The 16,612-nt window shown below is 40.5% G+C and overlaps 1 protein-coding gene across 1 annotated transcript in view; it reads right to left on the reverse strand.

Moving 5' to 3' along the window:
- The window catches only part of TAB2 (TGF-beta activated kinase 1 (MAP3K7) binding protein 2), a 59,623-nt gene extending 44,849 nt beyond the window's left edge, over positions 1–14,774 (reverse strand). The window contains exon 1 of the mRNA XM_053973991.1: positions 14,683–14,774. The gene's annotated coding sequence lies outside the window, so the exon portion shown is untranslated. The remainder of the gene's footprint in view (positions 1–14,682) is intronic.
- Positions 14,775–16,612: the final 1,838 nt, after the last annotated feature.

Here is a 16,612-nt window from a genome sequence, read left to right on the forward strand (position 1 = left end):
AAAGTTAAAATATTGGTGTCAAGAAACTATCAATTCCTTTGACTCATTTAAAAAGTGAAGAAATTCAAAGAAGAGATTCAATTAATTATTTAAGCCTAACTGAAAACCAGTTTGTTCAGAATATCCAGGCACAAAATTAGGTTCTCAAACTTTTCAAAGAAAATAGTCTCTTGTTTGTCTTAACACGATTCATACAGACCATATTTCTTTTTGCTGAAAAGCATCTTCAATTAAAATGTTTCATTACAGATAATAACCATTTCAAAACACTCATAACTACACTTCAATCCAGAAAACAAAGTCAATCTACTAAAATGTATACGTGTCACAGTGTAAATTTTTATCAAACTTAAAGGGAGAAGTGAAAGAAAATCATGTTTTTTGCTAAGGCAAAAATTTTCATTGCCTAGAAAATGATTGGCTAATGCAATCAGTCATATGCTTCTCTTATTTTAATGAATTATAAAGCAGATTTGTTCTAACAGAGGCAAACAGTTTTGGTTATTTTAAGGATTTGGGGATATCTCCACCCAAGAGTCTATTCATAGGGGTCATCTTTTGAGAACAGCAAGCTCAAAGATAACAGTAATAACTAAACATACAATTAAAAGATATGCTTGATGATCGAATAGAACAGATCTTCAGTTTTGCGCATTGCTGTACTTCATTTCATCCATATTTTCCTGAGAAAATGACTACAATTAAAGAAAATTCCTTGAATTTTTCTTGCTAGGCTTCTAATCCAAAATAAACTCTCCTTTTTTCATTTTGGCATGCTTTAAAATTTTTGCAATTACATGTGAAACTGGGACAGTAGGACAAGCCTCAAGGAACCATCAAATGCAACTCTTTCCTCTGGCATGACCACTAATACCTTGTCCTGCACACTCCAAAATGGTGAAATCTCTTATGGTTAATTCCCATTCCATAGAGGTGGGTAGATGGAAAGAGGCTAATGAGCAAAGAAAAATATCCACCCACTCTTTGGAAGCACACCAATCATTTTGAAAACACTTGCACTTTTCATAGTATAATGACATAAGCTACCACTGCCAAAGAGTCAAAACAGTAAAATGTGTGCCCACTATCAGACACCTGGGTACTGCTTAGAAAGCTCCATGGTCCTAATGCCCACAAAAACAGATGCAAGCAGAATGAAAGGTCTGAAGCAGCTGGGCCAGGGAATATGTAGTTAGATAACTAAGCAGCCAAATACCACAAGCTCCAGCTTCCCTCCTGTTCCCTAAAGATAAACAAAGTAACTAAAGGGCAACTTCTACTTCCTACTCATTTATGCAGCGTGACTCGCCTTGAGAAACATCTCAGTTTATTCCATGAACTTTGAGATTTCATTTAATTTCCCAGCAATCCTCATGGTACTCTTTCCTGATCAAGGAGCACAGAGGATTGTGTCTCACACATGCTTTTACTTCTGGGCTGATTGAATAATTTCCTTTACTTCTGGGCTAGCTCAATATTTTCTTTTCCATTCTTCCACCCTTTACAAAACTCAATTTCTTTAATTGATGGAAGAGGTGCCACTGGTAAATCCAACGTTTGCATAAATACCTATTGGAAGCCAGACTGGCAAAAAAATAAATTCCTTTTTCATCTTAATCAAGGACTTCACTTGTTTACCAATACATCCTTTACTTATAATATTTTAATGACAGTAAGGCTGGGTATTCCAGCCACTCCTTAATATCCTGTTCCAAAACAATTCAATACTACACTGTCATTCCTCCTGTTCCCAGGCATACATTCCCCATCTCCCTCCCCTCCTGTGAGTGCCCAATTTTGGCACTCATCTGATTCTCCAGCAAGCCAGTTCATGGAGCAAAAACAGAACAAGGAATAATGTCATGTTAATTTTCTGCTAGTTTAGCTTTGAGTCAGATGAATGTCAGAGTGAACACAGGGAAAGAAGCAAAGCCAACTTACACTGATCTACAAATCACACCCTTAGCATTTCCTAGGGGCAATCTTGGAGGGGGGAGAAAAATCAAGGTTCTACTCAACACTACATCAGACTTTTCTGATTTTTACATTACCTTAGCGCTAGAATAAACACTGAAAAAGTTGAAAACCTAGCCCAATCACACAAAGCTGCTTCTGGCAGCTGTTACAAACAAGCAACAATGTAGGCCTGTAGGATAAGAGGAAGGAGGAAACATACAAGTTTAGAGAAGCTATACAAAGGGTAAATAACAGCAAACCACTTCCTTCAATTGATAGCAGCTATAATTGGAAACAACTCTGTCAAAACACAGCACCTGAACTGAAAGGCAGTGGAGAAGTTTCAGAAAGATTGGAAGGACAACACCAAGAGAGAACCTCCCACCAAGAGTTAAGGAAGAAAAGACCTTTAGCTATTTAACATAGTACCATAAGCAAAAAAATGGCCACAGAACTCCCCTTTTCTGACAATCCTTTCCTCTAGAAGGGCAATTGAGATCCTTAGATACAAAGGGTGTCCATATTAGGAAGAGACTCACAGCTGGGCTGCCCTAGTTTTAGGCTAACAAAGCTTTACTTTGTATCTGCAATTATCTTCACCTGTGAAACTACACTGGCAGAAATCCCTGGGGGAATAGTGGAGGATTTTTTACAGCTGCCAGGAAAATGGGGAAAAGGAAGGGTGAAGTGTGGTCATGGAAAACTAGTTGTTGTTTTCTCTTTCTTCTCTATTAGTTCCCAAACCAACGCATATAAGGACAAACCAAGAGCACCACTGCAAGATTTGGGAGGAAGCCTCTAGTTTCCACTTATTTTCTGCCAAATTCGTAATAGTAGAAAATAAACAAAAATCCATCCGATACCTCATCTTAGTGTTGGTGGAGGTTAACAGACACTGAGATGCATGAGTCAAATAGACATACTCATGATGGTGCCCATACAACTTGGTTTTCCTGTTGTTTTTCTTCCAAGGCCCTATCTGATACACAAGTAGAGAAAAGTAACAGATAGATCTCTAAGCAGCTATTCCTCTAGCTCCCGGTTAGCTTCCCGTACTTACCTTCTTCTAGAATAAGATACAGATTTCCCATCAAGAAACTGATAATACGTAATTTTAAAAATTGCTCTTTTTGTAGGTTCCCCATGTTTCACTATGAACTGTCTTCAGTGAAGACGAGTGCTAGTTGTTATCCATCCTTTCATTAAGGAAAGGAAAATGTGATCACTGCACTCGCTGTTATGCAAGGGACCAATACCACTGATCTTTTTTTTCTGCATTTTACTCCACACAAGATTTGGGGGAATGGGATTAACAAGGAAAGGGGAGAGGAAAGCCAGGAAGAGCTGAAATGCCTCCAGCATTCACAGCTTCTCAGTACATATTGTTTCCTGCTGTAACAACCATTAAAAGACGATCACTAACCCTTTTACAATGTAACCTATCATCTACTTTTTTCCTACTTTAAACTAAAATACCTTAAAATCCCTTACAAGAACCCTGACAACAGATATGCATACTAACAAGACAACTAGCTACTCAAAAGGAAAAAAATAACTAAGTAACCTGCTCTGAAAAAGGCGGACAAGGAGAAGTAAAAAGAAAGCTGAGAAAGAATAGAAAAGATGCCTCATGGCACCAGGCGAGTAAAGAGCTTTTAGCCTTCCACTAGGCTAGGTAAGGTCTTCCACTTTTTCACATCACTTGGGAAGAAAAAAAAGAGTCCCACAGCAGTCCCACAAGACTAAAATTCACATTAAAAAATCCAGAGGACTTGCAACTAAGATTTTGTCCTTGTGTGATCCTTATTCCAAGCCCTCTCTGTAAACTGTGGACAGAGAAGCAGAAGAGAAGTGCAGAAATAAACAATTTCTACTCAGATTTTGACTTCCCACTGTGCTTTCTGGATATTGTCTGAATATATTGTCTGGATATTGATATCAGCTGATAGCCTTTTATAAAGGAAAAAAAAAAAAGGGAAATATAAAAAGTATATACAATTAAGAAGAACAGTTAAACCTCAATGTTTATTTTCTAACCAGAGATATAGTCAGAGATTGTGTATTTTCAGGAAACTAAAGAAAGAAGAGAACCCATTTTATGAAAATAAATATTAAACAAGAGCATGGTGAAAAAGTAACTCTGCTAGTCCAGATATCTCTTCACAGCTTCGACATCCTAATACATTTCTTGCATTTGCAACAAAGATAAGAGGCCTGTTAATAGAAGTAGAACGACTTTTGAAAGATAAAATGAACAGTGTCACACAGATAAAGCAGCAAAAGATTCATAACTATTTAGCTCTGTATTTCACAAGAATTCAATTTTTAGTCATCCCAATTTTCTAATGCTTGTCCTGCAAAAATAATAAGCCATAGCTTACAGGCAGGCATAATTAAAAAATGCAGATGGGGACTTTTCAGAGGAACTGGCAAGAACAAAGGTATATTAAAAAAATACCTCAGGCTTTAATTTTGTGATATCACCACCGTTTCCGCCATAAATAAATAGCAAACTAACTACTATTCCTTCCAATTACATTCTAACAAGAGGTTCAGAAAGGATGATAAAGGAGTGACAACAAATTCTTAAGTTCATACGGCAAACAAACCTGTACTGCTAGGCTTCTCTTAAATCAATTTAAAATCTGTATATACCAGAAAACAAAGCTACAACAGCCAGAGAAGGTAGCAATAGTCAAACATAAAATGAGAAAGGGCTTTTGAAACCAGCGAATTTTGACAGTCTGCACAGTTACTGCAGGCATTCTGCAGCATTCATTGATATGACAGTGTAAGGTGATGACTTGCTCTTATCACAAACAGGCAGCAGCTTGAAGTCACACAGACAATGCTGAAATACTGTTTTGTCCAAGACTCTTAAAAACTTCAAACAAAAAGACAAATTTCTTTTAACAAGATCCCATGCTAGTATAACTCTGAATATTTTTCTAGATGAAGTATTCCTCTCAAACTATATTATGTTGAGGCAAGTTGCAGGTCTCCGTCTCATTTGCGTTGGCAAGAATTTCCCCACTCATTGATGGGGAGTGGAAAAAACCTTCCAGAGAGCTGGCTCTGCCCTGAAGAAACATAAGCTTCAGTTTGGCCTGTTTTTTTGGCTGGTTTCAACAGGAAGGAAGCCTGTAGCTTCATCAACTCTGCTAACTCCATTAGGTGGTACTTTAAGATACTCTCTTGTCACAGCAATACTACTGGCAACCAAAACCCCTAAGAAATCAAACAAAATCAATATAATAAACACAACCAAGAAAACATGAAAGAAATCACAGCCTAAACTTTAGCTTGAAGAAGTTGTTGATATCTGCCAGCCTAGAATCTGAACATGCAGGCCAGATTAGCAACTACTGCTGAATTCCAAAGTCCATTCAAAATCTGCAACTTGAAGTTGTTTCTTTCTTTCTGAAAGAGAACACCTACACTCTAGTTTTAATTTGCTCATCTTTAAATGAAGCTCTGTATTCATTAATATGTTTGAAGAGCAGATTATAATTTAAGAGATTCACTAGTTCTGTCTTATAACCATTAAAGGTTATAAAAGGCTCCAACTCTAGGCCACAAATAATGCTCCCTTGTAGTACACAGGTCAAACATGAATATCATTACAAAACGTCTGTTTCGCTATCCTAATTTAGCCACATTTTTCCTCAAGAGTCAACAAGTGCTGCACCTTGTTTCTCAATCTTTCTTTCCATAGTTTACATATCTTATTGCACTTACACTTAACCTATTAGCCACACTTTTATTAGTTTCAGTGGGACCTGAATTTCCTACTGCACTGCAAAACTGGACTACAGCACTTAAAGATCAGAAAACCTTAGAAAAAACTCTTTCTTATTGACAAAGAGAAGACTGCTAGGGTTCTTGCAGGCACCATCACTTAAAGCTAATTAAAATACAGCTGTTGAAAGCATTTAAGACCCCTTGATTATGTCCAGATAAGAGGAGAAAAATTACTGTTACCACATTTCATCCAGGTAGGTCACTAGTGAAGATTTTAGTGGTAGAATCCAGATACGTGGGGTCTGTGGTGAAGTTAGTTCAACTAATTAAATTAGTTCAACTAATGAAGTTAGATCTACTTTTTGAAGAGCTAGCTTTTAATTTACACCATTTCAGTATTTCAGTTGGTGACTCTGTGAACAGCTGCAGTGCCACAGTGCGTAGGGATGAATCCTTGAGCTGGTCTTCTTGCTTCTCTGTCATAGGACCACTCTCAGGTCTACAGTTTCATGAGGGGTTTTCATCATCCACAATACCAGCTTAATTAACTCTTATTTCTTATATGTATCTATTCTTCTGGTTTTTCTACCGTATTTCAGTTTTGCAGAAAAATCTATTTGTGGGCTCATACTAAAACCACATCAGTGGTTTTAGTCAGTGAACTCAGAGGAAAGGATGGCAAGCCCATGCCCTGTCACCGATGTAGCGCAAAACAACCCCGTCAACGTGAAGTTACAGGAGGTTTTTGGACTGATCCAGCAGCTCCTCAGCACCCAGGGCTTAGTCTCAGCCCACGAGATCACCTAAGTTAATAGCAATCTGGTTAATTTTCTAACCACGCATACAGAAACTGCCCTGGCTCACAAACAGATGAGACCAGAACAAGGGACCAGCTGCTGGTGTCAGTGAAAGCAATCTTCCCTGTTCAGTCACAGCAAAATATCAATGGCCCCTGATGCTCACAAACACTTGTTTTCTTCCATTTTTGCTCTAAACCTCCTATCTGAAAGCCATTTTTTAATATTACTTCAAGAGTAAATAATGTATGCAGAATACTGACGAAATAGCGAAAGCATTCCTTTCATGGCAGCTAAGGCCTATTTTTGTGTCAATAAACCAAAACTACTCACTCAATGTTGCAGCTCTTCCAGAAAAATAACACCATTCTGCACACGTAACTGCACTACACCAGCAATCTCTGTATGCAGACTGCTGCCTTATGGAAGGATGACACTCTTTCATCCATCCAAAATCATGCAGCCATGCTGGTACCTTTCCCAGCTTTGACAAAACCAGTATCATCAGAACAGTCAAGATACCACATTGTCAAACTGATATTTTTCCTCCACAGTATGTGTATGAAAGCACTACTGGCAGAAACTATATTTTCCTTTTGATCTGGAAACCACAGGGGTTTTCAGCCCCATGCAGGGGAAAAGAAGAAACAAATAATGGGTATTTTCTCTGAACCTTGCTGCTTCACATAAGAGACTGGAAAGAACAGGAATTTCCACAATTCAAATGACAGCTTTCACCTGCTGCTTACAATTTATTTTATTCTTCTTCACCAGATATTGTGGAAGAGGAACAAAAGAAAGTGTTGCACTTTATGCATGGAAAAGAAAGATCAACGTGTGCTTCTTGTAGAGGCACAAAAACTGATCCTTTAGCAACGTTTTTTACACATATGTTCATACTAAGTTTTAACTCTATACAGAAAAAAATCAAATATATATTTTTAAGAAATTGCTTGTGGTTAAATTTTCCTTGTATTCAACTCATTTTCTGAAGAAATAAGAAGTTCTCATTCAGAGTGACGCCCCAAGTGTGTCACAGATGTGATCCACTCTGATAAACTTCAACTCTCAGCTTTGATACACCGACCTCTACCCTTAGCACTACCAATGAATACAAGCTAGTGAGGGTCTAACTCCAGTAATTTCATAGCTCTTCTATGAATTTTCCAGGCAAATATTAAAAGTAATGTCAAAACATCACTAAATGAATTACACCTATCAAAGACCGTAATTATTTTTTAAATATTGGAACAATTTTAAAATTACTGGAGAACTAAGAGGCCTAATAAATGAAAGATAAAAATACTTTGCTAAATGTCTTTGTCTAATCCAATATATGCACCTAGGTAAACAAATTTATTATTCATGGGACTGCAAACTCTTCTAGGACTGACTTATTTAATAAATGTTTATACACTGCCTTGCACAAAAGGGCCTAATACACATTAAACTCTAGTCAATACAATATAATAATCTGGTATTGGCAGTTATCACAGTAACACAGTTTTAAATATACAACTTTTTGCATACAAAACAATCTTATCCCCATTTACCAAAGACAAGAGTAGTACTTATAAAAAAAAAAGTGAGCAAGACACCAGATTTTTTACTGCATTGTACTTCTCAATCTGAAATGCCTTTTTAAGCACACTTTTGCTGAGCCCCTGGAGATAGTCTGTTCCCAGGCTCAAGGCTGTCAGACTTACGAAGGCTCTTTAAGAAAGATAACCTACTATTCCCTTTGAAAAACAAATGCTTATTCAACAAATGGAAAGTCGCAGTTTGAACCAGCTGAATGAATAGAAAGAAATTCAAGTACAGAACTCAAGATCTTTTTTTTTTTTTTCTTCTCAGGAAAGCCTAAATGAAGCAGCAGCAAACTTAGTAATATTACTCTGAAGAAGAGACAAAATGGGAATGGAGTGACAAGTGCTGAATCGGTCTCTTCAGAAAGATTAGAACAAAAAGAATGGCAAAGTCAAGTATAAACAAGAGGGCACTGACGCTTCAGCTATAAAGTACAGATCAGCATGCCTAGGCAAGGTAAACGAAGAGGATAGGAATGACCAGATTTCCTCTTTTCTAGCTCGCCTACAAATATGATAGGGTGTCAGTAAAGTGGCTGGAGGAGATAAATTCTGCATGGCACAGATTTCTCAAAGAGTAAAGAAAAAATAAATAGAAAACCCAAAAAACTATAAATGCTGTAAAGACAGGAGAGTACTGCAAAGAGATGTGTAGCACAGCACAGACGCAGGGAGGGGAGACTTCAGTTCTTAAGAGTTTAAACACAACATGAATTGACAAAAGATAAAATTACAGACCACACTGTACAACTTAAATATTTCTTTAATTGTGTGCTTTTTTTCCCCTATATACAGGTGAAACAGTTAATTTTTTTCTTCCTGAGGAAATCAGGCTTAGGACTTACATATGGAAAGACTTTTCTGCATTTCTAGCCTTCAGTACAAAATAGAAATCAATTTCCAGCACCCAAACAGCTTCAAGATAAGAGATGATTTATCTGAATGTACATATCACAGCTTCTGAGCCATCAGATCAGTAGCTAATGTCTGTGGCGTAGTTAAATTTTGCAACTCACTGTACTTTTTCAGTTACTTTACTAAACTTGTCTCATTTACCCTGTTAAAAAAGACATTCTGAGAACACACTGATAAACTGATGGATCAGCAAGAGATTTTTACACACAGAGCAATTTCCTTTGAAAAATGCATTCTAAAGCCCTAGCTTTGACAGTCTCTAAGAGTTACTCCCTAAACATATTTATGCTTGATCTTTCTACAAATCAATTATGAAAACACCTGAAAAATATATTCTTGGCTGCAGCAAATAGAATTAAATGGTTGCTGTTAAAGAGTATTTCCCATCTGCTGGCGATTTCTTATCCACTTCTACTAGCATTGTGGACAAAATAGAGGTGTATCAGGCAAATACTTATTTCTATGCTCAAAAAACTCCATAAAATCTTTAGTCTGTAACAAATCTATATTAAAAAGCAAATAATTTCAGGCTTACTAAAACAATTTGATACTACCACAGCTCAAAAAATCTGTTAGACCTGGGAGTACATCACATGTACCATTGCATGCAACAGCCCACAAAGACATGATTGAACAATACTACCAGCATGCAACCAACATGTAAGTCACATTATCTGAAGAAACTGTAACTATACATGATGTAACAATAAAATAATGCTTTTGATGGTGTATTTTGAGAGAAACATGTATGTCTTACACACTTATGTAACTCTTCCCTTACTCATGCACATTCTTGCCCCATGCTGCTTCACACTTGCCAGTCTGGGCACTCCTGTTGAATCCGACCCACACAAACACAAGTGCTGGCACAGCTCAAGAGGCTCTGTAATGAGTGGAAGCAACTATATCACCAAACCTTTTCTTTCAGTCTTCATCTTCTTAAGAACCTATTTTAACATTACTTTTTGTTCAGAGTGCTGTCCCATAAACAGCAAAATATAGTCCCGTTTCCCACAGATCTTCTCCACGCCTCAGCCATGCCCTTGTGCTCCAATTAGTCACATTCCACCTCTATCCCAGAAGCCTATTATCTTACCACTCTCTTCCAAGCACTGGTCACAATATACTTAACCTCTCACGTCCTCTAACTACTGACTGGAGAAAAGAGTACAGCACTTCATACCTGGTTCTTACCCCACACACAACTGGCAGCTAAGTACAGGTAACTGCTAAATTCATGCAAAACTTTCCCCTAAAGAGATTATCTTAATGAAGCCATCAACTTTAACAAGTTTAACTTTTGTTCAACATTATTATAATGTAACATCTTTCACACCTTGACCCTTGGCTAATTTCTCTGCTGAAATGTTGATGAGCTCAAAATTTACTGACACACAAGATTAAACGAAGTATGATTGCTCAAGATTTGTGACTTTAGAAAAGCAAATGAAAGACAGTTTATACACTACACAAATATACAAAACCAGCAACTATTTCTTTTCAAAACCCCACAGAAAATAGGTGCATCTCAACATTCTATCCACAAGAGAACAGCTAATCAGCTGCAAAAATTTATTTCCTAGCATGTCCAGTTAACTAAGGCTTCTTAAAGAAATTGCATTTACATGTTTTGTCTGTCCTTTTAATAATTACTTACATCCTCTGATCATTTTCAAGTGCATTTTAAAGGACATATAAAATCTCACAGATAAAAAGTGTTCTAAGAATTTCATGAAAACTGGCAGCTCTGTAGAAAAAAGTAACTTGAATTCATGCTTTCAATGAGAGTAAAAGCAGGTTGAATTCTGCCTTCTCCATTGGCAGCCCCAGAAGACCAGCCACCCAGCACCACATAGCACCAGATTTGATTAATTCTAGAACAAGTATAAGATCCTTTGCATTTATGTGGTAATCTACCTTAAGTTAATCGTCAAACAGTGAGCATATAAAGTGGCTTTGTCCCATTTTTGGCAAATTCTAGCAAACCTAACAATATCATGACTAATAGGTGTACAGTCCTAGTTGCTTGGGTGATCATTTTTTAAAAATTCATATATACAACATACACTTTTCTTCTGCCACCAAGTATTCCTAAGTTAATGCTTTTTTAAGCACTAAAGTGAACACAAGGTTTAAATCCATTCTGAAACACAGATTTTTAAATAACGGAAAAATTAAATTCTGTTCATAGTACAACCAGGATCTCAATGAGTTTTAAACCACTCATCTTTAAAGACAACGAAATCTGATTTTCATCTGTGCTTAGAATAGAAAAGATCTACACATTTTACACATTGCTACAAAAACTGATTCCACATAGCATTTTTCTAAGAGTAGAATGCATATTTCAAACAAAAAAAATTTTTTTTCTGGTCAAATTCTCTGACTAGGGATTAACTTACAATTTATTTAGCACATTACCAAGCTATGCTTCACTTCTTGCAACCAACAAAAAAAATTTAATACATTCTAAAAATATTAAGTATTTAACTATACCTTAACTGTACCTATGGCAACAAGAACATACCAAGTGATGCCACTCATTCAACAACAGTCATGGTCCAAGAATATTGGGATACTACACACAAACCCTATAGATCTTTTAACTTTACTTATGTCAAGCTATTTCACTTGGTTTCACTAGAATCTAATTACTACCAATTAAGGAACACCACCTAAAGCAGTGTAACAGACACCAGAAAACTCAGTAAATCTCTGTACAGCATTTCCAGTAATTTCTTGATTGAGAGTTTTACTCGCTGATCAGTTCAATAAAAATGAATAAAAACTTTATTACAAAAAAGTAATATAAAAGTCTACAAAAACTTCTGTCAGGGAAAGCATGAATATTATGTCAGTGATTTTTTGGTAAGCATTCTCAAGAGAGGGTGAAACTGAAACAACTATTATACCGAAAAACTCCTGATGACATTGAAAAGTTTATAAAAAATATTATCCAATTGTACATCTGACAGCATTCTTGCTTTCATAGTTGCATTTAAATATGTGGAATCCAAACCAGAACAGGTTGCTAAGAAGGATTCAAGATGCCTTAGAGCATGCAACAGTATTTCTCCTCCTTGAAACAGAAAGCACACACTTGCCCAACTGAGATAACCTACTACACCAATGAAGTGAGAAAAACCCAACTTGAATCACTGTATACATTCGTGGTAAAAAAGTTACCTTTCATGTCAAACATTTAAATGTTTGAGTTTTGAATACAGCTTTAAAAAAATCCAGTTCTGAATCACTGGAATTTTTGTTCTGTTTTCTGTAAAAGCACCAACAGTAACATCGTTCAGCATTCCGCTTGCAGCAGCTCAGAAAAGATCAGCCTGATCCCGCAGTCCTAAATTTACAGTCATTTCATAAACTTGAGGTCACGTCTGACCAACTTATTTCTTCCAGTGTTTCCAGCCATGGAGATCATGATAAGGAGGCAGCACTTACAACAGGATGAACAGTAACATAGTTTTATGTTTCAAAATACATTCCCACAAAGAAATAATTTGCCAATAGCTCTTTAAGTTACATAGCAAAAAATACATATTTTTTTGTCTGAGAATAATCTCTTCAACAGATGACAGGTTTAATTCTACAAGACTCAAAAAACATACCAGCTACCTATAACATCAAAAACCATTACAAAACAACACAAGACCTTGGCCTTCAAAAAAACGCCATGGTGCAGAAAACCACTATCTTCTTCTGTTCTGTCACTGTTGGAAAAGAGAAGTTTCTACCAGAATGCTGTCAAAGGAAGAGTGCCCATTTTCAAGAATTCTATTATTGTGTCAGTAGACATAAAGGACAGAGTAGAACCATTTGACTTCCCTTATATCGAGAAAGATAATGGTTTGCATTTCACAAAGTCATGAAAAACTGGCATAAGCAAAGGTAGCATAGCACAGCATAGCAAGATGGCACTACCCCCACACGTAATGGTAGGGATGATGCTTTATCAATTATCTCCTAAACACAAAATTGAGACAACCCAGACTGAGTACCTCCCCCAACCACCTTCCTTACCTCTTCCCCTTTGGAGGCTCTCTCCCCTGTGAAGCAACATGAGAAAAACCACCCAGGTCTTCTCCATTTTTACAAGAAATTGAGACTCAACTGAGGGTTCATTCTGCTGCAGCACAAATCAAGGTACTACCTACCATTAAGAATACCCAAGTAAAACATGTCACAGTCACAACTGACTGAAATTTCAATTTAAAATGGAGAGCAGGACTCACTGAAGCTGATGACATATCTCTCCTAACCTGTCAGTGGAACTTCCCTCTTGCCAAAAGCAGGTATCAGAATACAGTTACAACAGTATAGGCAAAGAACAAATAATTGAAATTTGTATGTGAAACACAAATGCTTAATTATCTGGCAAATCAATAGCTAAGCTGAAAATTATTCTTGATTTCAGCAAATTGTGGCCAATAGTGAATATAATGCTATTGCTACAACATCATTAGCCCTCCTTATAAAGTAGTGCACGAACAGTACCATTTTGGTGGGTAAAATCACGACATGAACTAATGTGAACAGTCTAAGACTCTATGTGACTTATGCTGATGTTTAGAAGGCATATGTTAGAGTATTGAAAATTATATGCAGCACCATTTTCAGCGTGAACTTCAGGTGAACTTCAGAAACTGCTTTATCAAGTCTGTATCAGATATCCTAAACTTATGACTAGAAAACCACACCTGAAACCCACTCCTTGCTAAGAAGCATCCCTTTGGAATTCCTTTTTTATGTATGTGATTACCATCATTAATACAGAAACACCCACAGGTCCTGGGAACAAACCAGGCCCTGCCGAGTCACCAGGCACAGCACAAAGAACACCAGGTTTCTGCCCTGAAGGCCTTGCCTACATCTAACAGGACTGAGCATTCAGACTTTTCATACGAGCCTTCCAATGAATGAGACAGAGTATTACACACCTCCGCAGAGCGTTCCCACTTCCCTCAGAGGGACAAAACAGAAAAAGGGAAGAAAATGAGAAACACTATGCATCTCCTCTCTGCAAAACCCCTCTTATCAGAGCCATTTCAAGAATTTCTACTCGACAACTAAATTGACTCGAATAATGGAAACCAACGTCCCAAATATACTATATATGGAATCGAGCCCAGCCAGCCCCCGCAAAGGCACGGGACACTAAAAACTTACACCTCAAGACACTCGGGTACTCATCCTCAAATGGCGGAGTCTCGCACTCACACCTGTCACCTGCCAGGCGCCGGGCCAGCCCCTCTCTCTCTCTCTCTCTCTCTCCCCCTCCCTCCAGCAACCAGGCGAGCCCACTGGCAGCTCCCGCCCCTCCTCGGGCAGCCGCAGCCCCCCGATCCCGCGTCGGGAAGCTCCAGCGACTCGCGAAGGAAAATAGGTTTCCATCTCTCTCTGAACGCCCCGCTGCGCGGAGGTTTCCCGTCCCTTCTCTCCCTCCCCGCCCCAGCAAGCCGGCACGAGCAGGGTGCCGGGGCTGCTCCCTCCCCGCGCACAGGCCTTCCCTGTCTTCCTCACCCTAGCGCAGCCCGGGGGGCGCTGAGCGGCCGCGGGAGCCCCGGCCCCCCCGCCCCTGCTGCCCCCCGCGCCTCTCCCTGCAGCTCCCCGGGATGGGACCAGGAAACTGGCCCGGGGAGTCGCCACCAGGCCCGCCTCGGCGGGGTCAGCCTTACCCTGCTGCCGCTTCTCCTCCTCCTCCTCCTCCTCCTCCTCCGCCGCCGCCTCCCCCACAACCACGGCAGCAGCGGCCGCCACTACCGCCACCACTACCGACACCAGCGCCGCCGCCGCCTCCGCCCGGCAGGGGGGACCCCGCCGACCCGACCCTCTCCGCAGCCTCCCGCCGCCGCCGTTCCGCTCCGCGGGGGAAGGAGGCGGAGGAAGGAGGAGTAGGAGGAAGGAGGGCAGGGGGGTCCGTGCTGCCGCGGCGGCGGGCGGGGCGCGGTGGGGTGGGGGTGTGTGAGGGTGCGCGTGCGGTGGCTGTGGCGGCGCCGCTCCCGCTCAGCCGGAGCCGCCGCTGGGGCCGCGCGCCGCTCCCGGCCCCCTCCCCCCGCGCTCTCTGCGCTCCGAATCAAAATAGAGTGACAATATGGCGGCGGCCGCCCCAGCATCGCGAGACCGCGCCGCGAGCGCTAACGGGGATGCGCCGCGCGCCAATGGGCGCCGGGGGGGAGCGCGCGGGCCGTGCCTCCGCCGGCTCCGCCCGCGGGGCGGGGCGCCAGCGGGGGCGGGGCGCGAGCGGGAGCGGGGCCCGAGCGGGAGCGGGGCCGCCGCCTCAGCGCTGCCGGTGCGCGGCGGGACAGCTGCGGGACGCCGGGATGCGCGGGAACTCACAGCGTTCCTTCCTGCCCTGCCGCCACCGCTCCACCTGGCCCGGCGGCAGAGGAGGGAGAGGGGAAAGCGGCGGTGGCGCGTAGGTGGGCTGCCCGCCTGGAAAGCAAGCAGAGTCTGAATGGGCTGGGGAAGGAAGGGCAGCATCCGCAAGGGGAAAAAAAAAAAAACAACTAAGAAAATTAATATTAATTCAGCCCTCCCTCCCCCCGTCCCCCCAGTTTATAGCCAAAACGGTTATTTCGAGGGAATTGCCAGATGCTTTCTATCAGAAATAGGAGCGCTTAGTCCACATTACTCAGAGTACGTGATTTCCATCATCCCTCTGAGGTCGAGCTCTGACTAATCATCTCCCAAAAATGTCGCCAGGCAAACATGGCCCGGTATGCTGGTGAATCCCTCTTCCCCTGTCAGCTCCACCAACACCCTGGCTCAGTCCTCAATAGGCATCCTTAATTTTAGTGGGGAGTCCAAGTAGGTCTTTATATTTCTGTATTTTGGGAAGTTTCAGCTTCAATGAAAAGACAACTTTCTCATGATATTGTAAAATCATCCAGTAAATCAGTTGAGTTTCAGGGTTGTGATACCTTACACTATCTACTCCTTATTCTTCCTATACTTGCTTTCTTCCTGCATCTCTTGAATCCTCCTTCCTTCCTGCAGTGAGCAGGTGCTGCCCATGTTGTCTAACAATTATCCATCCATCCATCCATCCATCCATCCATCCATCCATCCATCCATCCATCCATCCATCCATCCATCCTTGTGTCATCTTACTCTGAAAAGTACAGTCAGACACAGAAATAATTTTAATGTAATCTTTATCGTCTACAGCAGAAGGAAATTGCCTGCAACCCTGCAACCTAGAATGGGACCTGGCAAGGAAAGGGATGTGCTGAAGCTTTCAGCTTTTCCCATGTAGTGGGACTGGGCTGGAATCAATAGAGAGAAAGGTTTTCTCCACCACTTTAACTCCCAGAGGCACCAGTGATTTCCAGCATGTGCCAGTGTGTGAAAGGCACTACAAAAGGCCCAGGCCGTAATCATCTCAAACCTTAAAACTATCCCTTGCACTATCCATTTCAGAGGTATGACAAGAGAGAGCTGCACTTTCTTTGCAAGACCTCAGCTGTTAGACTGGCCAATTAACAGTTGCAACATTGAATGAACGAAACTAATAAAAAATCTAGCATGCTGTAGGCAGGAACTAAATTACTCATGACAATTTAGGCTAAGTGTTCTGTTACAAGAAATAAAGACAACCCTGCCATT

Source organism: Vidua macroura, chromosome 3 (genome assembly GCF_024509145.1).
Source record: "Vidua macroura isolate BioBank_ID:100142 chromosome 3, ASM2450914v1, whole genome shotgun sequence".
Taxonomy (NCBI): Eukaryota; Metazoa; Chordata; class Aves; order Passeriformes; family Viduidae; genus Vidua; species Vidua macroura.